Below are 26,270 nucleotides of genomic sequence, written 5' to 3'. Positions count from 1 at the left end.
ACAGATCGAACCTGGGCTAAAAGAGAGGGGGCTTAGCCCTCTTCCATTTGCTAGTTCAAAGTTGTACAACCCCTTTGTATCTGCTAGGCGGCGCAGTCGTCGTGCACAAAGAACACTTTGAAAAGCGTCAAAGGCAAGTCATTCCGAGTTGGTCGTTTGTGTTTTCCGTTCAGACGCGAAATGCTGACATGATCTCTCGGCTCCTCGGTTGTCATTTCTGCTCCGTAAAGGGATCACAGCACGCGTCGGCTTCCAGCATGCTGGGTCGGGACACGATGCCGGGGGTTGGAGAGAGCGATGTCTTCCTCGTTAGTATAGTGGCAAGTATCCCCGCCTGTCACGCGGGAGACCGGGGTTCGATTCCCCGACGGGGAGTAGCTTTTCTTTCACCTCCTTAGAGAAAGGACTGCCTTTCACTTCTCTGTTTTCTTTCACAGCGTCGTGCACCTTTTCATTGCTCTCGCTTTCAGAGCCTCCGCACGGCAGTCGACTCGACATCAGGAAGCACATTGAAGTGAAAGCAGGAAGCGCTGCTACATGCACTGTGCAGATCCCGCCACACTAAGAGGTGAGTGGGTCTGTTCGATGCACAAAGAACGCTTTGCGAAGCGTCAAAGGCAAGTCATTCCGAGTTGGTCGTTTATGTTTTCCGTTCAGACGCGAAATGCTGAAATGATCTCTCGGCTCCTCGGTTGTCATTTCTGCTCCGTAAAGGAATCACAGCACGCGTCGGCTTCCAGCACGGTGGGTCGGGACACGATGCCGGGGGTCGGAGAGAGCGATGTCTTCCTCGTTAGTATAGGACCTGTCACCTGTCCCCACCTGTCACGCGGGAGACTGGGGTGCATCAGGACGCGCCTTGAAGTGAAAGCAGGATGCGCTGTGACATGCACTGTGCAGATCCCGCCACACTAAGAGGTGGGTCCAGTGGGTCTGTTCGATCACAGCGCTAGGCGAATCCCCAATCCCCTTTTGTGCCTGGCGACAAAAGATGTCTGTTTCCACCCGGTTTCGAACCGGGGACCTTTCGCGTGTGAGGCGAACGTGATAACCACTACACTACGGAAACGGTGGTAAGACGTGCCCAGCGGCCCAGCGCTGAGCTTCGCCAATGCGATTTAGCTGCTTCCAGTGCCTTTATTGGAGTGCGCTGATGGACCGTGCTCTCTCTCCAGAGACCAGCACGCCTGTCATGGACGGAGCAGGAAAGGCGGCGCCACATTCTACAGCCCTCTCCACGCAATCGACGAAATCGGGCTACTGAAGTGGAGAAAATCGCCTCTCCAGAAAGTGCAAATATCATCTTGGAGACTATAAATCCTATTGCCGAAGGTCAGCCCTGTCTACCAGAGTAACCCTCCCACAGCGATGATCAGCTCGTCTCACACGCGAGAAGTTTCGGTTGGAAACAAGCGCCCCCTCTTCTCGCACGTTTTGCACGTTCGAGTAGTTTTAATGCGGCTCTTTCGTACACGGTGCTGATCTTTTGGAAAGCAGGAGGCAAAACCGAGTCGAACCGCCTGGGTGAAAACCAGGAACCCTAACCGCTAGACTATATGGCAGCGAACAACCATGCTGTTCCCGGCATCATGCAAGCAAACTACATAAATATGAGAAAACACGCAAGAGAGTTGTCACTCAGAGTGTCGAAGGGTCGATGTATACTGGGGCTCAGTTGAAATGCAACGTCAGGACTTTTCCGAATTATGTCACACGAAGAGAGCACAGCCCTTTCCGCCCTGCCACGTGTGTCTCGGTAACTCGCTGTGATCGTATAGTGGTCAGTACTTTGCGTTGTGGCCGCAACAACCCCGGTTCGAATCCGGGTCACGGCAGAATAGGGGCGTCTGCTTTTACTACTCGCACGAATGAAGGCAAAAAAAAGCCAATCGACGTGAACGAACGGCGCTTTACAGAGGAGTACTGCCTGACTGGATCGTTGATGAACGACAGAGGCCACTCCGACCTCTTCTCGGTTTTCTTCAATGACTTACTAAGGATCTTCTTCACATTCGCCCATGCAGGGGAAGCCAGTTACACCAAAGCAAACGCAGGAAAGTGCATTTCAAGCAGAGACCAGGAGGGACTTGTTTACACCGAGAGTGGGCGGAGAATGGAACAATGCGCCCAGCCCTGTTGCTGGAGCCGATTCTTGATGAGCTCTTGGGCTCACTAAGAGGCCCCCGCTGGATGCTAATCTTTCTGTTGTTCTTGCAGGTCTTGCGCTGCTTTTGAGCCGACAGAGCTCGACCTGGTCTGTCGGCACAGCCCAATTGCAAATGATCGGCTCCGCGTACAGAAGGAACGTGCGTTTGGTACAAGAGTGCACGAAGGCACCGGAAATACATTGGGAACAAATGACCGGTCGCTCAAGACCTCTGTGAAGTACAGGAGCGTGCAAAACGAGGCTGTTTCCGCCCGGTCTCGAACCGGGGACCTTTCGCGTGTTAGGCAAACGTGATAGCCGCTACACTACGGAAACCTGTAGGGACTGCTGCTGGTGTCTCGCTTGCGTTTCGGGCTGAGAAAGGGACGCGTCACTTTAGGCAGGTGGCGCTGGAGAGAGGAACAAAGGGCGCGATGAAACAAAATGCCGAAACCCGGGATTGAACCAGGGACCTTTAGATCTTCAGTCTAACGCTCTCCCAACTGAGCTATTTCGGCAGTGCGCAAAGCCCACAGCCACCTGCTCCAGCCTTCCTGTGTTGTGGCATGAGCGCACCAAGAGTAGCGGGAGAGTGTTGCAGGAACGTCACTCAGAAGGAAAGCCACCCAGCTGCGCCCTCTGAGCTCTGTCCAGCGCATCTTCCTCGCATGGACTCCTGCCTGCGACGGGCAGGAAACAATTAGCAAGAACAGAACGACACCCCATGGGTGTCTCATGACCGCACCTTAGGTTGTGACACGTGCAGGTGTGAGGGGTTGCCGGGCTACTTTGGAGCAGAGCTTGGGCGGAGGGGGGGCGGGAAAGCAGACAAAGAGGTGACACCTCAAGGTCTGCACGATCACAGCTCTCCGCCGCCCCAGGCTTCCGCTCGATAAGCTACTGGACACACCCGCCCCTCCTCACACAGACCGTGGAAAAGCCCCCGAGTGGGAGGGCTCGCTCTTCCTCCCAGGAGCTCTTGGACACGACGCCCAGACAGGGCGCGGGGAGCCGCCGCCTGCAAACACGGCTCCAGGCAGGACTCCACTCCGCAGGAGCTGCAGAGCAGAGGAGATGAGGGCTGCTTAGCTCCTGTGCAGAGACCTGAGCTGTTGTTGCTGTGGATGCTGTCTTTTCTGCACTCGGGGTAGGAGTGAATGTTGAGTTGCACTTAGAAATGAAGCAGAGCACTTCAACGGCACGGGTGTGTGTGTGTGTGCGCCCTGGTGATTCTGGGAGACAGATCGAACCTGGGCTAAAAGAGAGGGGGCTTAACCCTCTTCCATTTGCTAGTTCAAAGTTGTACAACCCCTTTGTATCTGCTAGGCGGCGCAGTCGTCGTGCACAAAGAACGCTTTGAAAAGCGTCAAAGGCAAGTCATTCCGAGTTGGTCGTTTGTGTTTTCCGTTCAGACGCGAAATGCTGAAATGATCTCTCGGCTCCTCGGTTGTCTTTTCTGCTCCGTAAAGGAATCACAGCACGCGTCGGCTTCCAGCACGGTGGGTCGGGACACGATGCCGGGGGTTGGAGAGAGCGATGTCTTCCTCGTTAGTATAGTGGCAAGTATCCCCGCCTGTCACGCGGGAGACCGGGGTTCGATTCCCCGACGGGGAGTAGCTTTTCTTTCACCTCCTTAGAGAAATGACTGCCTTTCACTTCTCTGTTTTCTTTCACAGCGTCGTGCACCTTTTCATTGCTCTCGCTTTCAGAGCCTCCGCACGGCAGTCGACTCGACATCAGGAAGCACATTGAAGTGAAAGCAGGAAGCGCTGCGACATGCACTGTGCAGATCCCGCCACACTAAGAGGTGAGTGGGTCTGTTCGATGCACAAAGAACGCTTTGAGAAGCGTCAAAGGCAAGTCATTCCGAGTTGGTCGTTTGTGTTTTCCGTTCAGACGCGAAATGCTGAAATGATCTCTCGGCTCCTCGGTTGTCATTTCTGCTCCGTAAAGGAATCACAGCACGCGTCGGCTTCCAGCACGGTGGGTCGGGACACGATGCCGGGGGTCGGAGAGAGCGATGTCTTCCTCGTTAGTATAGGACCTGTCACCTGTCCCCACCTGTCACGCGGGAGACTGGGGTGCATCAGGACGCGCCTTGAAGTGAAAGCAGGATGCGCTGTGACATGCACTGTGCAGATCCCGCCACACTAAGAGGTGGGTCCAGTGGGTCTGTTCGATCACAGCGCTAGGCGAATCCCCAATCCCCTTTTGTGCCTGGCGACAAAAGATGTCTGTTTCCGCCCGGTTTCGAACCGGGGACCTTTCGCGTGTGAGGCGAACGTGATAACCACTACACTACGGAAACGGTGGCAAGACGTGCCCAGCGGCCCAGCGCTGAGCTTCGCCAATGCGATTTAGCTGCTTCCAGTGCCTTTATTGGAGTGCGCTGATGGACCGTGCTCTCTCTCCAGAGACCAGCACGCCTGTCATGGACGGAGCAGGAAAGGCGGCGCCACATTCTACAGCCCTCTCCACCCAATCGACGAAATCGGGCTACTGAAGTGGAGAAAATCGCCTCTCCAGAAAGTGCAAATATCATCTTGGAGACTATAAATCCTATTGCCGAAGGTCAGCCCTGTCTACCAGAGTAACCCTCCCACAGCGATGATCAGCTCGTCTCACACGCGAGAAGTTTCGGTTGGAAACAAGCGCCCCCTCTTCTCGCACGTTTTGCACGTTCGAGTAGTTTTAATGCGGCTCTTTCGTACACGGTGCTGATCTTTTGGAAAGCAGGAGGCAAAACCGAGTCGAACCGCCTGGGTGAAAACCAGGAACCCTAACCGCTAGACTATATGGCAGCGAACAACCATGCTGTTCACGGCATCAAGCAAGCAAACTACATAAATATGAGAAAACACGCAAGAGAGTTGTCACTCAGAGTGTCGAAGGGTCGATGTATACTGGGGCTCAGTTGAAATGCAACGTCAGGACTTTTCCGAATTATGTCACACGAAGAGAGCACAGCCCTTTCCGCCCTGCCGCGTGTGTCTTGGTAACTCGCTGTGATCGTATAGTGGTCAGTACTTTGCGTTGTGGCCGCAACAACCCCGGTTCGAATCCGGGTCACGGCAGAATAGGGGCGTCTGCTTTTACTACTCGCACAAATGAAGGCAAAAAAAAGCCAATCGACGTGAACGAACGGCGCTTTACAGAGGAGTACTGCCTGACTGGATCGTTGATGAACGACAGAGGCCACTCCGACCTCTTCTCGGTTTTCTTCAATGACTTACTAAGGATCTTCTTCACATTCGCCCATGCAGGGGAAGCCAGTTACACCAAAGCAAACGCAGGAAAGTGCATTTCAAGCAGAGACCAGGAGGGACTTGTTTACACCGAGAGTGGGCGGAGAATGGAACAATGCGCCCAGCCCTGTTGCTGGAGCCGATTCTTGATGAGCTCTTGGGCTCACTAAGAGGCCCCCGCTGGATGCTAATCTTTCTGTTGTTCTTGCAGGTCCTGCGCTGCTTTTGAGCCGACAGAGCTCGACCTGGTCTGTCGGCACAGCCCAATTGCAAATGATCGGCTCCGCGTACAGAAGGAACGTGCGTTTGGTACAAGAGTGCACGAAGGCACCGGAAATACATTGGGAACAAATGACCGGTCGCTCAAGACCTCTGTGAAGTACAGGAGCGTGCAAAACGAGGCTGTTTCCGCCCGGTCTCGAACCGGGGACCTTTCGCGTGTCAGGCGAACGTGATAGCCGCTACACTACGGAAACCTGGAGGGACCGCTGCTGGTGTCTCGCTTGCGTTTCGGGCTGAGAAAGGGACGCGTCACTTTAGGAAGGGGGCGCTGGAGAGAGGAACAAAGGGCGCGATGAAACAAAATGCCGAAACCCGGGATCGAACCAGGGACCTTTAGATCTTCAGTCTAACGCTCTCCCAACTGAGCTATTTCGGCAGTGCGCCAAGCCCACAGTCACCTGCTCCAGCCTTCCTGTGTTGTGGCATGAGCGCACCAAGAGTAGCGGGAGAGTGTTGCAGGAACGTCACTCAGAAGGAAAGCCACCCAGCTGCGCCCTCTGAGCTCTGTCCAGCGCATCTTCCTCGCATGGACTCCTGCCTGCGACGGGCAGGAAACAATTAGCAAGAACAGAACGACACCCCATGGGTGTCTCATGACCGCACCTTAGGTTGTGACACGTGCAGGTGTGAGGGGTTGCCGGGCTACTTTGGAGCAGAGCTTGGGCGGAGGGGGGGCGGGAAAGCAGACAAAGAGGTGACACCTCAAGGTCTGCACGATCACAGCTCTCCGCCGCCCCAGGCTTCCGCTCGATAAGCTACTGGACACACCCGCCCCTCCTCACACAGACCGTGGAAAAGCCCTCGAGTGGGAGGGCTCTCTCTTCCTCCCAGGAGCTCTTGGACGCGACGCACAGACAGGGCGCGGGGAGCCGCCGCCTGCAAACACGGCTCCAGGCGGGACTCCGCTCCGCAGGAGCCGCAGAGCAGAGGAGATGAGGGCAGCTTAGCTCCTGTGCAGAGACCTGAGCTGTTGTTGCTGTGGATGCTGTCTTTTCTGCACTCGGGGTAGGACATCAGGAAGCACATTGAAGCGCTGCGACATGCACTGTACAGATCCCGCCACTACTGGGCCCGATTTCCCCGGATCGAAACCGGGCGGAAACAGGCCCGTTTCGTTTGTTGCCACGCACACTGTTTAGGGATTCGCCTAGCGCTGTGATCGAACAGACCCACTCACCTCTTAGTGTGGCGGGTCTGCACAGTGGATGTCGCAGCGCATCCTGCTTTCACTTCAATGCATGTCCTGATGAACCCTGGTCTCCCGGGTGACAGGTGGGGATACTTGCCACTATACTAACGAGGAAGACATCGCTCTCTGCTTAGTGTGCAAAACACTTACTTGCAGCATTGTGGGTGCTGTGGTTTAAATGCTATTGGTTTGTGAACAGAATACCCCTATCCCAGTACATTGTGCCACATTAAATAAACACGAGAAAAAGAGATTCAGAACGCAAAGCTGTGTCAGTGTTCTGTGTAAAAAATCGGTTTGAACATCATGGGAGCTGTGTTTAATAAGCTGCTGAGTAAAGAATATTTTAATCTTCTTGCTGTCAGTAGTATTTTGCATATAGTTGACTCTTACCTGAATGAAAACAGGACGTAAAGGAAGGGTTTCAGAATTCAGACAAAGCTTTATTCCCGTGCTTACAGTCTGGGTAATTGGAGACTGCACAGTTATGCTTCCTATGGTCATATACGGGTTTTTCGCATGAAGCCGTATTGAACAGTATTTCTCGCGTTGTGAACTTGTGTATACAGCGGTCCCCCGGGTTCCAGTTAGTGCGTAATTACTCATCGATGAAAAACCGGAGGTTTAAAAAAAGATAATTAGCTCACTGATACTTTGATGTAGAGGCTGTGGAAATATCCACGTCGTGGTCTTTAAAATGCATTTGGTTTGAAGGCGTTCTGTGCTTCCGTTGCGAAGATATGGACAAAAGAATATTCGTGCTTGGTCCAAAAAAATGTAATATAAACGAAAAAGTAAAGGCTGAGAAAGCATTCACAATGTATTTTATGCACAAAGCAAGTATTCTCGCGATTCTAAGAGGTTTCGTGTAAACGCTACAGGCGTGCCAAAATCGTTTTCGAACTTCAAGCTAACTTTACCCCGGTCTGGTACCATAGGTCACGTACAGTAGCTTAAAATCCCAATCATGTTTTTTTTCCTATCTTGTGGTACATAACGTACCATTTCGGACTATCACAAAGGGCTTGATTTCGTTAAATGCATGTATTCATTTCCTTTCTGGAAAACTTGTATTTCAAGAAATTCACACAGCTTGCGAGAAATTAAATTCAATTCTTGATTATCAGTGCAGAAGAAATATTGCCAGCTGGCAAAAAAATATTTTTTTTTAACCTGAAAGTTGTGATGTGAGACACGGACCCACCATTCCATCTGTGTGGCGCGTTCGGTTGTTCACTGAAAGGTTGGTGGTTCGAGTCCACCCAGAGACGTGTTTCTTATGTGATGTAAACATTGTCTTCGCAAAGGTCGATTGGATTTCTCAGCGAAACCTTAACCATTTTAATATTTGCAGGAAATGCGAGTGCTTAACAGGTGTCAGAATCACCGGGGAATGTCCAATTACTGTATGCCCAACATCGCAACTCCCCAGAAAACCATATTCACCCAAGAAAAAGTCGAGTCGTCATTTATACCCCCGTTGCATCCTCTGCTGAAATATTTTAAAAATACAATGCAGATTTGTTTAAGAACATGCAAGCATTGTTACATTAGCACCGTGCATTTGGACTTCGATATTTTGACATATTTACCTTAATTTTAAACATAAATACTGTACAATCTATTGTAATTTTGTTGTACTATTAAAATATGTTAGCTGAGGATGCAAAGGGGTGAAAGGGAAAGGTCAGAGGGTGTAGTAACACCAAGGTTAGGATTGGTGGAGGTGATAAGGGTGTTGATGGTTTTTCTCTGTAGAGGATTTTGAGTTTTTTTTCCTTCTCTGAAGTGAGAAACTGGAAGAGTTGGGAGTTGAGGGATCTGATGAGGTTAGTTATGAAAGGAAGTTGATATGGAGCTGTAAGCCGTAAAAATTCCTTAATGTCTTTGATGTTGTCATCAGCGATAAACTGCACTCAGCAAAGATAAAAAGAAAATTATCTTTGCTTACTGCCCTGTCTTTCTCACACATCAAGAAGGCTCCATAGCCGAAACATTGTGATTCTTTTCTTCTCTTTTCAGCTGGAATAGTCCTTTACTTGTTCCTTTGCAGCCTACGCATGCTGACGCAGCTACCCACCCGATATCTAACATTCTATAATCACAACTATGAATGTCCACTTTGGGTATTTTTTCCATGCTTATTTATTATTATTATTATTTATTCTGTCATTGAAGCATATTTTATGTCATACTGAAGTGTCATAATCACTGAAAAAAAATGTTTTTCATTTCGAAAGTAAGAAAATGATAAATCACTAGGAATTGCATTTAGCCTGTTCTGATCTAGATTTTCTATATACTTTAACATGCCATGTTCACAATGTCACAACTCATAAATGAAACAGTGAAGTGTTGTAATTACAAATGTACATAGCGTCGGGACATTGAGATGTTTTGGTAATGAGGAAGGAGGGACATGCAATGTTCACAGGGTCAAATTTATAAAATGCTACAGTAAAATTTCTTGTATTTCGGGATTATGAGAGCCTGTTACATTGTGTCTCACACCTCAGTGTCAGAATTTTGAGACATTTTTATAACCAGGGGTAGGTTCATAGCAATAAGCAGAAAGTGCGATCATCCTTTGCTCATCCTCGGTTAACCATATATTCTCATATGCCATGTTCTGAATGTCCCATTTAAAACTGCTATATTAAAATTAAGACTTTTTATGATCAGAAAGCAAGGTTGTGGTAAATATGCATAAAGTGAAAGTGAACTTTGTCTTGTTATTGTGAGTTTTGAAAATTGGTTTTCGATTTTCTGAAATGTGTTTCACACAAAAATGCAATTTGGATAGTCACTACTTATATATTCCCCTTTACTGAGGATATGTACAGTAATCATCCCGATTAGTATTTTTAAAAATTACTGTAGAGAGCCATCAGAAAGGGAATGAAAACTTGCATTAAACAAAATCAAGCTGCATGTAATCATCCATAGTGAAACATTTTGTAAGACAAGACAGGAAGAAAGACACTGCTGGGATTTGAGCGCAGAATCTCCTGTTTAATAGGAAAACACTTTAACCAAATCAGCCAAGATGCTGTCAGAGTATTAACATCATGTCTGCATCAGTGATTACAGCTGACTATCGCTGGAGGACAGTGAAGTCAGCCTGCATAATGAGGGGGAAGAGACTGACCTCTGTGATGCACTATAGAGTTACACTAACCTTCTATCCAACTGTTCTATGCTGCATTCTATCCTAGTGGTAAATATTGGTTTCCGTGCGTGTAATATTCCTTTTTTTGTCAAATATTTTCAAGCACAAATTTTGCTGTTGAAAATAAGCCTTGTGGTTTTCAATGTTGTGATCCTTTCCCCCCAGTGTCACCCAAATTGATACATTGTGCTTTGGCAATTTTTCAGGCTATATAGTTTAGAGGAGCTCAGTTGAATTAGTTTGCGTATATAAAGTATTTCTTTTCCCTTTAATCCTTTAAAACATATTACATTTTCAAAACATTGTATCTTTCTTCCTACTAATTGTAGCGGCAATGCTTGTTAATAAGACAGAATTAAGTGTTGCTGTGCTTTCCCAAATGAGGCCCCATCTCTCTCTTCACCTCTGTGGTGCAGCCACAAAGAAGCTATTCATGCAGGCTGATTTAAAGATGTTTTCTTTTGATAAGGGACAGCTCCCAAATGGGGATTCATTTAGCTAAGCCTGGCTATCATGATCAATGGGCATCCATTGGCGCCTATCTGTCTAGGGAGTGCCAGATGGACATCTGGACTGCATTCCTAAGTGTCAGGAGTAAGTGACTCATATCTCACCTTGATCAACCAATCAGGGACTGGTAGGGCCGAGTAACCCACGTGGGTCTCTGATGCCCATGAAACTTTCATCCAATGAACGAGCTGAAGTTCCTCCAGGTAAAAACAGGCAACAAAGAACTCCAAGACTATTCTAAAGGGAATTCAAAGGAGAATTCCAGGAGTGTGAGACAATTCCAGGGCAGGACGGCCCAGGAGCAGAAGGCTCCCAAGGGCAGGACATTCTTGCAGCGCGCCTCCTGACCATCCTGAGACTCAGCCTGGACCACCACGGAACGGCCAGTGTGTCCAAGTGCCAGAACTTTCCTTTGTTCTAAGAGTCGAGAGCGGAGGTTGCCAGAGAGTAACCAGAGGATCCACCCGAGGTTAGCACCAGCAGCAGGCCTCGTGAAAAGGTCAGAACTGTGGACAGCTGAATCACTATTCAGAACTAGCGCTTCATCAGGAACAAACTGGTCTTCTTCCTGACCTGCTGGGACTCACAGTCATCTTTTCTCCTGTGCACAAACTTCGCTAGTTTCAGCCAAAACTAACTAGCCAGTATTCAGAGAGCATCAGCAGCGCACCGTCACAAGCCGCACAGCACAGCCTGGCACGGAGCCAGAGAGCGCGGATTGGACAGCAACAAGCCTGCATTTGCTTGTGCCCGCAGGAGATCTGAATCCCCAGAGATTGGATGAGTATTCAACTTCACTGCATTACTGCTCCAGAATTCTATTGTTATCCCAACCAGTTGATATCAATTTAATTCCTAAGAGTTATGTACTTGTTTTGAGTATCTAATGCAGAAGTTGTAACCAAGTTAAATTACGAAACGGTCTAAATGAATGATATACCGAACGTATGTCCTCTTGATATGTGTAACTCTTTGTAACTGAATGAATATATATCTTTTGTATTCTGATAACCCTTACGATAAGATCTGTTTGGTTTACATGCATATTATATATATTAATGAATGTATCCTCGTGTATTAGTACCTGTGTGCGTTGTTTGAGTTATCTCGCATGGTTGGATTCTGAGACCATTACAAGAATCAATTTTGTGATTAACTGCCACAATTAATAATTGTCCCAGTAAATGCCCAAACCCCTACAGAACTGGTGCCTCGTGAGAGCACACTACAACAGTGTGTGATCTCCTGTCCCAGCCTGAGGAGCAGACACCGAACCTGTCTCTCAATAATAATAATACAGTGTGTGATCTCCTCTCCCAGCATGAGGAACAGACACCGAGCCTGTCTCTCAATTATAATAATACAGTGTGTGATCTCCTATCCCAACCTGAAGAACAGACAGTGACCCTGTCTCTCAATAATAATAATACAGTGTGTGATCTCCTGTCCCAGCCTGAGGAGCAGACAGCGAGCCTGTTTCTCAATAATAATAGAACAGTGTGTGATCTCCAGTCCCAGCCTGAGGAACAAACAGTGAGCCTGTCTCTCAATAATAATAATAAAGTGTGTGATCTCCTGTCCCAGCCTGGGGAACACTGAGCCTGTCTCTCAATAATAATAGTACAGTGTGTGATCTCCTGTCCCAGCCTGAGGAACAGACAGCGAGCCTGTCTCTCAATAATAATAATAATACAGTGTGTGACCTCCTGTCCCAGCTTGGGGAACAGGGAGCCAGACTCTCAATAATAATAACAGTGAGGAACAGTGAGTTTATCTGTCAATAATAATAATACAATGTGATCTCCTGTCCCAGCCTGAGGAACAGTGAGCTTGTCTCTCAATAATAACAATACAGAGTGTGATCTCCTGTCCCAGCCTGGGGAACAGACAGTAAACCTATCTCTCAATAATAATAATCCAGTGTGGAATGTTCTGTCCCAGTCTGGGGAACAAACAGTGAGCATGTCTCTCAATAATAATAGAACAGTGTGTGATCTCCAGTCCCAGCCTGAGGAAAAGTGAGCTTGTCTCTCAATAATAAAAATACAGTGTGTGATCTCGTGTCCCAGTCTGAGGAACAGACAGTGAGCCTGTATCTCAGTAATAATAATAATACAGTGTGCTACCTCCTGTCCCAGCCTGAGGAAGAGACAGTGAGCCTGCCTCTCAATATTAATAATACAGTGTGTGATCTCCTTTCCCAGCCTGGGGAACAGAGAGTAAACCTATCTCTCAATAATAATAATCCAGTGTGTGAGCTCCTTTCTTAGCCTGAGGAACAGACAGTGATCCTGTCTCTCAATAATAATAATCCAGTGTGGGATGTCCTGTCCCAGTCTGAGGAACAAAAAGTGTGCTTGTCTCTCAATAATAATAGATCAGTTTGTGATCTCCTGACCCAGCCTGGGGAGCACTGAGGCAGTATCTCAATAATAATAATACAGTGTGTCATCTCCTGTTCCAGCCTGAGGAACAGTGAGCTTGTCTCTCAAAAATAATAATACAATGTGATCTCCTGCCCCAGCCTGAAGAACAGACAGTGAGCCTGTCTCTCAGTAATAATAATACAGTGTGTGATCTCCTGTCCCAACCTTGAGGAACAGACGGTGAACCTGTCTCTCAATAATAATAATACAACTAGCTCTTCATCAGGAACAAACCGGTCCTCTTCCTAACTTGCTGGGACTCACAGTCATCTTTTCTCCTGTGTGCAAACTTTGCTAGTTAAAGCCAACACTAACTAGCCGGTCAGTGAGCATCAGCAGCGCACCGTCGCAAGCCGCACAGCACAGCCTGGCACCGAGCCAGAGAGCGCGGATTGGACAGCAACAGCCTGCAACTGTTTCTTTGTGCCCGCAGGAGATCTGAATCCCCAGAGATTGGATGAGTATTCAACTTCACTGCATTACTGCTCGAGAATTCAATTGTTATCCCAACAAGAGTTATGTACTTGTTTTGAGTATCTAATGTAGAAGTTATAACCAAGTTCAATTACGAAACGGTCTAAATGAATGATATACTGAATGTATGTCCTCTTGATATATGTAACTCTTTGTAACTGACTGAATATATACCTATTGTATTCTGATAACCCTCTCGATAAGATCTGTTTATATGCATATTCTATGTATTAATAAATGTATCCTCGTGTATTAGTACCTGTGTGTGTGCGTTGTTTGAGTTATATTGCATGGTTGGATTCTAAAGCCATCAAAAGAATCAATTTTGTGATTTACTGCTACAATTAATTATTGTCCAAGTAAATGCCCAAACCCTACAAAAGCGTGCAAGAAAATGTGATCATTACCTATGGAATTTCCCACCAGCGTGGAGTTTGTCTGTCTAAAGCAGAACACAGCGGAGTCATGCCGAGGGTTGTGAGATCAAGATTTCAGTGGAGCACTGTCGTCTACGTCTTTAGCTACATGAGTTGGACATCCTCTTGTACACGGAAAGCAGAGTGAGATCCTCTGACATGAAAAGTGCCAGATAAAAGCCATTTCTCATCCTTTCTCTTATTGGTGGAGCTATCGCATGTAAATGAGGCAACATGCAAGGCGAGTAGGCTCGGTGCACACCGAACGCAGATGTCTCAGAGCAGTTGAGACGTGTCCAAGTGGCTGTCAAAGGACAGCACTTTGCCGGCGCCGTGGCTTAGTTGGCTAAAGCGCCTGTCTAGTAAACAGGAGATCCTGGGTCTGATTCCCAGCGGTGACTTTCTTCCTGTCTTACTGTACAGAATTTATCCTTATTGGCAAATCCCATGCCTTTTAATTCAGGTGAATGCAAGTGTTCGTTTCCTTTCTGGAACAACTTGTTTTGAAAGAAATCTATACAGCTTGCGAAAGATGAAACACAAATCTTGCTTATCAGTGAAGAAGAGGTACTCCCAGCAGGCCAGCTAATACCAGCAAAGTTTTTTTTTCACCCTAACCCAGAGAATGGAGAAAAGCGAGGCGCCTGTGGCTCTGCAGTGTAATCAGTTCGCGAGTTTGGCGGTTAGCTGAAAGAGTGGTAAATGGAGCTCGCCCCAGCCCGTCCTTATTCTTTTAAAGAGGATAAAAAATTAACTTCGCCGCCATTACTACCAGCTTTAAAAGACTGCCATGGGCACGGAAAAAAACACACTACAGATGACTTTTCTGGAACCGAAGCAGAGATTCCTTTACAAACCAACTGATAAAGCTCAGCCAGTGAATACTGTTAACAGAATGTGAAAGCACGATCAACTTTATAACTGCAACCACAGGAAAAACAGCAAGAAGCAGGCTCCATTCCCCATTTAAATCTGTCGTGCGAGGCATGCTTTTTGCACGCATGAAGTAAATCCCACGATCGCTTTTGAACTTGGACAAAGTACTTCCAAAGGAGCGCTATGCGCAAAGATTTAACAAGCTCAACCCCCGCCGGCGATTCGGTGCGAAGAAGCAGAACATTCAAGTTTCACAGACAGAAGCAGCACGCCAGCACAGCCAACATTAAAACGGAGGGCACACTACGATTTGCATTGACACAAAAGGGATCTGGGCAGACGTCGTTCCCTGCATAACGCAAAAAGTGGTAAAGCGCTTTTGGGTAGAGAGGACGCAAGAAGGTTTTTGTTTTGTGCCTTGATGTCAAGCTGAGAAAGTATCTTTAAACACTCTGCTTAGTTTCTCGAGAGACTGCCAAAAAGCAGTTCCCTCCCTTTTGTCTGAAACCAGCTGAAAGAGGGTCGCGACAGAAGCACCTGGCAGCGGTGGGATTCGAACCCACGCCCCCGAAGAGACTGGAGCCTTAATCCAGCGCCTTAGACCGCTCGGCCACGCTACCCGCTGTGTGCTGTTTCTTTGTCTCATTACTTGCCCAGAGGAAGCCGGGCGGGTTTTGCTCTTGTCGCCCGACTTAGTGGCGTTATGACCGTGGAACCGACTGCACCTGCTTTTTCTGAGATGCTTCCCCTCTCATGGCGAGATCTCGACTTCTTTAACACCTCTGGATAAAGATCTTCTGTGGAGCAGGTTTCAGACCTCTGCGTACAGCACCCTTGATGTCATTTTATTTTTACAGCAGCCGCATCCAGAAAGTTGTGTCTTTTACATTTTATTTAAACAACAAAACTACATACAATACAAACAAGAGCAAATATTACGTATCAAGAAAATCGTCAGGGGCACATGCTATAATACAATTACACTTTATGAAAAACTATTACACAAGGTAAATAAAATGAAGGTCCTCACAGCTTGTTCTTACATTTCGAAAGAGTCCGTAAATACCCCTTTACATCTATTTTGAACTGTTCAAACGTAGGACTCTTCCCAGACCATTTCACTTTATACCACATTCCTAAACGAGGATGCATCTCCTGTTTTAGAACTATTTTGGGCGGTATGGCTTATACAACACACCCACAGTATTCTAATGGTGGACTGCAGATCTGTGCTATAGTTCAGTCGAATTCGAAGGATCCAGCAATCGTACTGGATTTGACTGGGATTCTGAAATGTCTCTTGCAAAAGTATTCGGGTTTGCTTGAACCTTTGATTAAAAAAAAGTGATCTGATCTGAAACTACCCATCTTACAATCTCTGAGGTAGTTGTCACTAAACTCGGACGTGATGTGGCACACATGTGCCATGTGCCTTTACTTTTGTAAAAAACTGGTATCGGGAAAAGTTTCTTAATATTTCTTTTGATTAGCATGCAAGAAAATGTGATCATTACCTATGGAATTTCCCGCCAGCGTGGAGATTGAATTCACAACCTTGAGACTCAGTGTTCAAGAGTCACAGAAGAGGTCAGCCTGGTCTTCAGTTTGCCAACGATAAGCTCCGGCAGTGCTCCTCTGTAAAGCAGATTGTTCGGATCGGTTATGTGGGACGGCACTTCGATACTAAGATCGTTTGCAGCACACGCATGGTTTCCCCCTTCACACAAAAAACATAGACGATGGAAGCTCTCTTGTCTTGGGCTGCTGACTCCCGGATTTAAAGCGCTCTGGGTGCCAGCTTAGTCTCTAACAAGCACACTATAAAGACAGGAATTACACTTTGCTCATATCACGCATGGAATGGCGAGGCTACTTGATCCCATATTATCTAGTCTCACCTCATATGGTGCCGATTCCTGGTTTTCATTTAAGAAAGAGCACTGCAAACACCGTAAACAGTGTAAAACGTGTGATGAAAGAAGTCTTTTCCCCCCTTTGTCTAAAGCAGAACAAAGCGGAGTCATGCCGAGGGTTGTGAGATCAAGATTTCAGTGGACCACTGTCGTCTACATCTATAGCTACATGAGTTGGACATCCTCTTGTACAGGGAAAGCAGATTGAGATCCTCTGACATGAAAAGTGACAGATAAAAGCCATTTCTCATCCTTTCTCTTAGTGGTGGAGCTATGGCATGTAAATCAGGCAACTTGCAAGGCGAGCAGGCTCGGTGCACACCGAACACAGATGTCTCAGAGCAGTTGAGACGTGTCCAAGTGGCTGTCAAAGGACAGCACTTTGCCGGCGCATTGGCTTAGTTGGTTAAAGCGCCTGTCTAGTAAACAGGAGTTCCTGGGTCCGATTCCCAGCGGTGACTTTCTTCCTGTCTTACTGTACAGAATTTATCCTTACGGGCAAATCCCATGCCTTTTAATTCAGGTGAATGCAAGTGTTCGTTTCCTTTCTGGAACAACTTGTTTTGAAAGAAATCTATACAGCTTGCGAAAGATGAAACACAAATCTTGCTTATCAGTGAAGAAGAGGTACTCCCAGCAGGCCAGCTAATACCAGCAAAGTTTTTTTTTCACCCTAACCCAGAGAATGGAGAAAAGCGAGGCGCCTGTGGCTCTGCAGTGTAATCAGTTCACGAGTTTGGCGGTTAGCTGAAAGAGTGGTAAATGGAGCTCACCCCAGCCCGTCCTTATTCTTTTAAAGAGGATAAAAAATTAACTTCGCCGCCATTACTACCAGCTTTAAAAGACTGCCATGGGCACGGAAAAAAACACACTACAGATGACTTTTCTGGAACCGAAGCAGAGATTCCTTTAAAAACCAACTGATAAAGCTCAGCCAGTGAATACTGTTAACAGAATGTGAAAGCACGATCAACTTTGTAACTGCAACCACAGGAAAAACAGCAAGAAGCAGGCTCCATTCCCCATTTAAATCTGTCGTGCGAGGCATGCTTTTTGCACGCATGAAGTAAATCCCACGATCGCTTTTGAACTTGGACAAAGTACTTCCAAAGGAGCGCTATGCGCAAAGATTTAACAAGCTCAACCCCCGCCGACGATTCGGTGCGAAGAAGCAGAACATTCAAGTTTCACAGACAGAAGCAGCACGCCAGCACAGCCAACATTAAAACGGAGGGCACACTACGATTTGCATTGACACAAAAGGGATCTGGGCAGACGTCGTTCCCTGCATAACGCAAAAAGTGGCAAAGCGCTTTTGGGTTGAGAGGACGCAAGAAGGTTTTTGTTTTGTGCCTTGATGTCAAGCTGAGAAAGTATCTTTAAACACTCTGCTTAGTTTCTCGAGAGACTGCCAAAAAGCAGTTCCCTCCCTTTTGTCTGAAACCAGCTGAAAGAGGGTCTCGACAGAAGCACCTGGCAGCGGTGGGATTCAAACCCACGCCCCCGAAGAGACTGGAGCCTTAATCCAGTGCCTTAGACCACTCGGCCACGCTACCCGCTGTGCACTGTCTCTTTGTCTCAATACTTGCCCGGAGGAAGCCTGGTGGGTTTTGCTCTTGTTGCCCGACTCAGTTGAAAATGTTGAAGATGCAACTCGATCTTGAATCACAGCTGGGTGACATGGGCTTCTGTTCTGATATGGATGTACAAGAAACAGGAGGAATCTCTTCTCTCCTATGGAGCATGAGCTGAATCAGGAATGAGACATGTCATATATCAACGCATGACCTACATCGTAAAACTAAAACTAAAATAAAAACTAACATTAAGTTATCAGAGACATCCATTTATATACAAACAAGAGACAGACAAAGCAATAATTCTACATTAACTTGTCCTGCACTGATCAGACTAATTGAAATGGTCTGATTCAGAGCCTGTGCAGCTTGTACTAATACAACAAAGCCAGTATTGAACCCTCAGCACCATTCTGACTACTGAGCACAAGTTCAGCTGCTCTCCAGCTTTGTTACGCATGTTTTTTTATTGCAAATGGAGCTGATCTCCAGACAGTACAGTGTTAGTCAGCAGCCTCTACTAGTAATACATCGCCCCTGTCCAAAATCTCTAGGTAAAAAAAACACATTTTATACATTTGTCTGTTTAAAGATATAATCTCTTTAAAAAAGACAAAGGGTTTGTGTGTCAATTGTTTCGAATTAATTTCGAACGCAAAGAAAAGTAGTTTTCTTCCAAGAAATCACACATTTGTCGCATCCTCCATACTATACTTCTCTCTTGTAGTAGTAAAGCATTTTGATTTAAACTGAACAATATATTAAATGTTTCATCTATACACTTACGATTAACATAGGCAGCCTTAAACGGATTGCGGAAATCAAATATACAGATGGATTCAGAGTGTGCTTTCCAACTTTTGTGTAACATTTTCCTTTGATAGGGCGGAGTTGTTTTTAAAATCTGGATTAAATAAAAAGGAGTGACGTCAGTGTAAAACAGCTTTCCTTCATGGGGAACAACAGTTGTGTTCCATATTTCTAATTATTTTGGTTTCAAGATAGCAATTTAGTATGAAACATAAAAGCCAGCTGGATAAATCTGTTACACGTCATTTACAATGGTCTTTCAACTAATAGCCCGTGCAGGGATCAAACCCCAACTGTTGTTGCGAGTTGCATAAGGCTCTGCAACATGCAGATGAGAAACTAACCTCCGCTTCTTCATTATATACACAGTGAGCTATATTTGCGAGCCTACTGCCCCCTGCGGGCTCTGTATTTGATTGCGGTACAAGACCGGCCGTGGAGGTAAAGTGAGACGGGTGTGTACATTAAAAGGCTCATAGCGTCCCTGGGAAGGCTCAAACCACCACCCTTTTTGTTAACAACTGAGCCACAAAGACTCATGTACAGCTTAACACTCCTCGGTCTCAGTGAAAGTGATACACTCCGTAAAATTTCTGGAGAATCATTTGTCAATTTCCCTACGGGATTAATAAAGTATTATCTATCTCTCTTAAAGGAAAATCGCCAACAGTGGCCGATATCTATTGGAGTTTTTTTCATTCTATACTGCAATTTCTGAAGGGTACAGGCTTGGGGAATTGGACCTTATGGTGAAGGCTGCGGGCTCAGCAGCAGCAGAACCTGATCAGTATCGGTTGACTCCGATATACTTTGACAACCTAACTTCTGGATTTAGAGACATTTACCTTAGTGTCGGTATACTAAGATGTTTTGGTAACGAGGAAGGACGGACAAAGCAAATTGGCAGAATGTGTGCTATTTTGTTGACTACAAGTCCTCACATGCCAGAGGGTCAATATTAAAAAAAAACGTAACAGTATAATCTCTTGTACTTCACAATTTAATAGTGTCTGTTACATTGTGTCTCACACCTCAGTGTCAGAATTGTGAGACGAGTTTGTAATCAGGAGGGAGGGCAATAGCAATTCAGCAGAAATTGAATTCACCTTTTCCCAATGCATTCTCACATGCCATTTTCTCACATGCCATGCTCAGAGGGTCATATTTTTAAAATGGTATCATAAAATGTCCTGAAGTTCAGGATTTTGACAGTCTGTTATATTGTGTCTCACACCTTGATGTCAGAAATATGAGATGATTTTAAAATCAGGAGGGAGGGCCCTAGAAATATAGCAAACATTGCATTTACCATTTGACAATGTATTCTCTCGTGCCATGTTCAGAGGGTCGTATTTAAAAAAAACAGTACAGTACAATGTCCTGAAGTTCAGGATTTTGATAGTCTTTTCCATTGTCTATCACACATCTGTGTCAGAATTTTTAGACATTTTTATAACCAGGAGGTAGGTTCGATCACCCTCTGCTCATCCTCAGTTAACCATATAGTCTCATATGCCATGTTCTAAATGTCCCATTTAAAACGGCTATATTAAAATTTCTTGTAAAATGCAAGAGTTTGAGACTTTTTATGATCAGAAGGCAAGGTCGTGGAAAATATGCAGGAAGTGAATTTACGTTTTGCCTTTGTCTTATTTACTCGTGGTATAACATGCCAGTTTGTTTTATTGTGAGTTGTGTTTCTGAAATGTGTTTCATACAAAATGCAATTTGGACAGTCTCTACTTACATATTCCCCTTTACTGAGGAAATGTACAATAATACATCCGGATAAGTATTTTTAAAAATGACTGTAGAGAGCCATCTACAGGCGAAAGACGACATAACATCACAGCAGTAGCATTTAAGATGGAACGAAAAACACAAAGCAGCAGCTGGCGAATAAGAAGCCAACTTCAGCCTCGTTAATGCAATAGCATTAGGTGAGGTGGAAAAATATTTCTTGCTCTGAATCTTAACATTTTTATAGGAGGTGTTCTAGGACCTCTTGCCTCAGAAAAAAAACTGCCAGTACATCACTTATTTCTACTCCATCAATAGCAGCAGTGTTATCAGTACTGAGCCCTAAATGTAGGTCCTATCATCATATAAAAAGTCGAAAGTATCGACTACATTCAACTGATAAAATGTATCTTCTATGAGAGTTATATCTTTATCCAAAATACATCGGAAACAAATTTGCACGTTTTTTGGGGTGGATCCTGAAGACTGAGACTCAAAACTTTTTTTTCCTTCTTTCCAGGAGGAAGGATTATTCAGATGCAAACATTGTCCCAAAATCGATGTACTCTTCAATGATATTCAAATCCTCAAATTCTTCATCTGAATGTCGATATTGAAATATGATATCGTACAAATTGTGGTTTTCTTTTTAAAGCAAATTTTATCCTTTAAATTAAATAAATTGTATTTATTATGAATGTGCCGGAATTTTTTCAGTACTTTAGAGGGTTCTGCCATTTTAGATGTTATGCTGTTCCTGTCTGATTTATCAAATGTGTCATTTAAATCTCCCGTCATTTCTATATCAGCCTGAAGGCCTTGAAGTAAAGATTGCAATTCATCCAAAAATGCAATTCATCCAAAAAAAGTTTCTCACTGGTGATACATACAAGGAAATGAATGTACATTTTCCCCCCAAATCAACAAATTTAAAATCAAATACCTCCCTCATCTGCAGGTGGAGAGAATAATGTCAGAATAAATACAGGTTTAAAAGTCAGGAGCATTGATAGTCCTATTTTAAAATGACACTAAAATGCTCACAATATATTAAAAAGCTCTGTAAAATAATAAAAAAAATAAAAAAGGTAAAAAGAAATAATACACAGTTATAAAGCTCAGGAATTATCAATGGGAACTTACAATGGGTTGATATGATTTAAAAAATAAAATATTTGAAAAAATCCACTTACAATATGCTAAAAATGGCAAGAATACTTAAAACAGGTTTTAAAATTTAAAAAAAAATAAAACAAGTTAAAAATAAATACTAAATGGGTTTGAAATTCAGGAATGTGATTGGTCAGATGCTTACAATGAGTGTTGCTGGTGTTTCGTGTGATTTACTGAAATGAAAAAATATTCAATTTAAAAACGGCAAGAGCTCGTATGAAAAAAAAGTTCTTAAGTATCTTTGTTGTAAGAGCTGCACCAGAACTAGTGTATTCATATACATCAGAAAAGTAGCTGAACGTGACTGGTTTATATTCAGTTATATGCATTGGGGACGAAAAGGAGACTTACATGGATTTTATTAGGTTTTAGGAATCAGAACATTTATTTTTACACATTTATGCCTACGAGCAGAAATAACTTCCTGCTTTCAGCGCTTTTATTGTTTCTGCTTGTAACCTCGAACAGAGAAACCTAGTACTGACTCACAGAAACGCCCCGGAGTTTCTGTGTTTCTGGGATTTAAGAGGGATGTACTGTATGAAGACAGTAAAGGGAGTTTTTTTTTCCCGCTATAGAGTATGAAGGCGGTTTGATGAGTCTGGAGGGAGGAGACGAGCATTCCGCACGGGGAGCGCAGAACAACGAGTTTCACCTGCAGCTCGCCGATTCCTGTCCTATATAACCGCTGAGCCTGGGACACACTGAGTCTCTAACCAGTGTTCGAGATGTAAAGGGTTAAACCCAGAAGTCGAGAGTGGAGTTTTTGTATAAGTGTAAGATTAAGGGAATAGGGTTTTGGTGGGTTTGGTGCACAGCAGAGGTTTCGGTTTAGGTTTAGTTTGCTTTTGACACATTTGTAACGGCCATGGCGGCCTGTAGGGTCGGCATGCACCGTTACTTTTGCTCACTTTTGGTGTATAAGGGTGGTGAGGGTTTGGCTCACTCGGGTGATATTTCACGGTTGGACTTTTCAAGGAAGGTGTTACAGAAAGGATTAAGGCATTAGATGTCAAATTCTTAATCACTTTGCTGAAGGGAATTGGTTTTGACATTAGTTTCAATCGGCGAAGTTACTGGAACAATTTTGGATAAAAATAGAGTAGAAAAAAAGATGTGGGCCTGATTAGAATGTTTGAATGGCAGAAGCTGATGGATGTTTCTAATGTGGTGTGAGCCTGGTCAGTACCTGGAGGGGAAACCTCCTGGGAAAAACCAAGGTTGCTGCTGGAAGAGGTGTTAGTGGGGCCAGCAGGGGGCACTCACCCTGTGGTCTGTGTGGGTCCTAATGCCCCAGTATAGTGACGGGGACACTGGACTGTAAACAGGCGCCGTCCTTCGGATGAGATGTAAAACCGAGGTCCTGACTCTCTGTGGTCATTAAAAATCCCAGGGCGTTTCTCGAAAAGAGTAGGGGTGTAACCCCGGTGTCCTGGCCAAATTTCCAATTGGCCCTCACCAATCATGGCCTCCTAATAATCCCCCCCTATGAATTGGCTACATTACTCTGCTTTCCTCCCCACTGAGAGCTGATGTGTGGTGAGCGTTCTGGCGCACTATGGCTGCCGTCGCATCATCCAGGTGGATGCTGCACATTGGTGGTGGTGGAGGGGAGTCCCCATTACCTGTAAAGCGCTTTGAGTGGAGTGTCCAGAAAAGCACTGTATAAGTGTAAGCAATTATTATTAATTAATAGGACTGTGATTGTTCGCATGTTTAATGAGATGGTGATGAAGGAAGATGTTGTGACATGGTTGTCTAAGTATTGTTTAGTGAAAGGTGAGCTTCAGAAAGTCTTGGATGATGATGGCATCTGGAACTGTGCATGGAGAGTACCTGTTTCATTGCATGAAGACAAAAAATGGTTATGGTGGATTTAAACACATTCCTTCTTTGATTGGATTAGGTGAAAATAGAGGCCTTGTGTTCTGTTTTTCAAATGAAATGTACAGAACAGAGGGTGCAGTCTAAAAGAGACATTAGATTTAGAAAATGGTTTAACTCTGAGCAGAAGAGTGAGGGAAGATCATTTTCCGAGTCCTCAGGTAGGTTCTCCCATGGGTTTAGATGTCTCCAATATATGTGATCTTACTTACCAAGCTTTAGAACCAGAGACTCAAGGAAGGCAGGTGGAGATATATCCTATGGATTGTGGGGGTGGTGGAGGAGGAGACAATTAAAACAAAAGGGGGGGGAGGCCTGTATAGTAGGTGTCACCTACTGAATGATTGTAGCCAGAGCTTTAAGTCTCCCCTGGTCCTACTTAAGTATGGCTCTTAATATTGTGTCCATAAATGTGAGAAGCATTCGCTCCAAGTTAAGGGCAAGGAATATACTATCTTTTGTGAGGAAGGTAAATGCTGATATTGTGTTGTTACAGGAGTGTGGGTTACCCTTTAAAAACTGCCATAAGGATATGGAAGAACTGGGGACATTGGGCCCATCAATCTGGAGTGGGTCCAAAGAAAATAAATCTGATGGTATAGCTGTTCTAATTAAAAATAAGATGGTAGAGGTACGTCAGCACCTTGTAGTGAAACCAGGGAGAGCACTGGTGGTGTATCTGGGTTTCATGAATGTCTAATTTAAACTCTTAAATATATATTGTCTGAGTTGCTCACATGACAGATATGTCCTAATTCAGGAACTGAGTATATTGATTGGGATGGGAACCAGTGGTTTTAGCTGGGGATTTTAATTCTCTTTTAGAAAGAGAAGGCAGAATGAGGGGCGAGAGACGGGTCCAATTTGATAAATCATCAATATTATTGCAAACATTATGTAAAGATTTTAAACTGAAAGATGGCTTCAAACTTCATAGTCAGGGGAGGGCAGGTTTCACATGGGACTAGTCTAATGGGACCCAAGGCTCACGCATTTTGTTTTGATACATGATTTTACTTGCACGACCGCAGGCCTAACCCCTGTTTTTTTTTCTCTGACCATTGTCTGCTGTCATGTACAATTTCTATTCCAACAGCTGTTACTGTGGGGAAGGGTGTGTGGAAGCTCGATATTTTGCTTCTGGAAGGTGAGGAAGTGACACACAGGTTCAGGGAAAGATATAAGGAATGGCAGTCTTTGTATGACCTGTTTGGCACAAGAGCACAGCGGCCTGCGCTCTGACCCCCAGCTTCTCTCCCTGTCTGTGTGTCTCATGGAGTTAGAAAGACTACAAGCTGTGCAAACTTCCAAATCTTTAACATCATTTCAAGGGTGTATGATAGATCATTCACAAGATCAAATGGCTGTTTATTATTGTAAGAAATGTAGTTCACTACTGTTCTTTTTACTCTTTTGCTTGCATTATACAGCCGTTAAGTGCATTTAGAACCTAAGAGATATCCAACTGATTAACCTGTCTGATGAATGTTAAATGGGTTGTGACTTTTGGCAAAGTTTTTTGCAACATTATTTGTTTCATGAATACCATTCATCTCTATAACAACTTTCCTGTACCCTGAACATATGTTTTAAATTGCTTGATCCCATTTGGTGCAAACTTTCCATTGTACTCGTAATGTGTTGTTTGCATTAGGAGTGTGTTAAATAAGCAGAAAAGAAGCCCGTTTCTTCTACTGCTTCTGATCTTATATAGTGGTCAGAATCTCTCATCCAAAAGCTGATGAGTGGGAGGGGGGGAAATTAGTGCGTAAAAAAACATTAAAGAGCATAAGGGTTTTCATCACATGGACTTGTTTGACTGTTTAGGATTAATGTTTTGGTGCCAGATCAATTAAAGGACAACAACCAGAAACACTGGTTCTCAGACTGAACGCATTCTCCTTCAATAATCTTTTTTACCAACAGGTGAGTGGAGTTGCCATGGGCACCAGAATGGGACCCAGCTATGCCAATATCTTTGTTGGCTGGGTAGAAGAACGCTTCTTCGCTTCCTACACTGGCTATGTCCCTGACCTCTACAAGCGATGTATTGATGACTGCGTCAGTGCCGCCACATGCTCCAACGATCAGCTTAAGTGCTTCCTGCACCATTTCACCAACTTCCACCTGTACCTCAAATATATAGTTAACATATCTTCAACTACTCTTCAGTTTCTGGACATCAACTTCTCCATCAACTACCACAGACTCTCCACTTCTGTTTATTACAAACCCACGGATTCACACATATATCTTGTATAGCTCATTTCACCCCAAACATACTCAAAATCTCTCCCTTTTTCACAGTTCCTTCGGCTACAACAAATATGCAGCGACGACATCGAATTCCAGAACCAAACCCTCAAAATGAACTCCTTTTTCATCAACAGAGGATACCCCAGCAGTGTTATTGACAGGGCCCTTGCCCGAGCCAAAAACA

The 26,270-nt window shown here is 45.0% G+C and overlaps 12 non-coding genes across 12 annotated transcripts; 4 read left to right on the top strand and 8 right to left on the bottom strand.

The window, feature by feature from the left end:
• The first annotated feature begins 303 nt into the window (after positions 1–303).
• trnad-guc (transfer RNA aspartic acid (anticodon GUC)) lies at positions 304–375 on the top strand. Its single transcript has one exon. It is a non-coding gene; the product is annotated as a tRNA-Asp (tRNA).
• A 621-nt stretch (positions 376–996) lies between these two features.
• On the bottom strand, positions 997–1,069 carry trnav-cac (transfer RNA valine (anticodon CAC)). Its single transcript has one exon. It is a non-coding gene; the product is annotated as a tRNA-Val (tRNA).
• Positions 1,070–1,763: 694 nt separating this feature from the next.
• On the top strand, positions 1,764–1,835 carry trnah-gug (transfer RNA histidin (anticodon GUG)). The gene has a single exon. It is a non-coding gene; the product is annotated as a tRNA-His (tRNA).
• Positions 1,836–2,409: 574 nt separating this feature from the next.
• Positions 2,410–2,482, bottom strand: trnav-aac (transfer RNA valine (anticodon AAC)). The gene has a single exon. It is a non-coding gene; the product is annotated as a tRNA-Val (tRNA).
• A 109-nt stretch (positions 2,483–2,591) lies between these two features.
• Positions 2,592–2,664, bottom strand: trnaf-gaa (transfer RNA phenylalanine (anticodon GAA)). The gene has a single exon. It is a non-coding gene; the product is annotated as a tRNA-Phe (tRNA).
• A 1,024-nt stretch (positions 2,665–3,688) lies between these two features.
• On the top strand, positions 3,689–3,760 carry trnad-guc (transfer RNA aspartic acid (anticodon GUC)). Its single transcript has one exon. It is a non-coding gene; the product is annotated as a tRNA-Asp (tRNA).
• A 621-nt stretch (positions 3,761–4,381) lies between these two features.
• On the bottom strand, positions 4,382–4,454 carry trnav-cac (transfer RNA valine (anticodon CAC)). Its single transcript has one exon. It is a non-coding gene; the product is annotated as a tRNA-Val (tRNA).
• Positions 4,455–5,148: 694 nt separating this feature from the next.
• On the top strand, positions 5,149–5,220 carry trnah-gug (transfer RNA histidin (anticodon GUG)). The gene has a single exon. It is a non-coding gene; the product is annotated as a tRNA-His (tRNA).
• Positions 5,221–5,794: 574 nt separating this feature from the next.
• Positions 5,795–5,867, bottom strand: trnav-gac (transfer RNA valine (anticodon GAC)). The gene has a single exon. It is a non-coding gene; the product is annotated as a tRNA-Val (tRNA).
• Positions 5,868–5,976: 109 nt separating this feature from the next.
• Positions 5,977–6,049, bottom strand: trnaf-gaa (transfer RNA phenylalanine (anticodon GAA)). Its single transcript has one exon. It is a non-coding gene; the product is annotated as a tRNA-Phe (tRNA).
• Positions 6,050–15,271: 9,222 nt separating this feature from the next.
• On the bottom strand, positions 15,272–15,353 carry trnal-aag (transfer RNA leucine (anticodon AAG)). Its single transcript has one exon. It is a non-coding gene; the product is annotated as a tRNA-Leu (tRNA).
• Positions 15,354–18,120: 2,767 nt separating this feature from the next.
• trnal-aag (transfer RNA leucine (anticodon AAG)) lies at positions 18,121–18,202 on the bottom strand. Its single transcript has one exon. It is a non-coding gene; the product is annotated as a tRNA-Leu (tRNA).
• Between the last annotated feature and the right edge of the window lie 8,068 nt (positions 18,203–26,270).

Source organism: Lepisosteus oculatus, chromosome 14 (assembly GCF_040954835.1).
Source record: "Lepisosteus oculatus isolate fLepOcu1 chromosome 14, fLepOcu1.hap2, whole genome shotgun sequence".
NCBI classification, from domain to species: Eukaryota; Metazoa; Chordata; class Actinopteri; order Semionotiformes; family Lepisosteidae; genus Lepisosteus; species Lepisosteus oculatus.
This window is presented reverse-complemented; position numbering and strand designations above follow the sequence as displayed.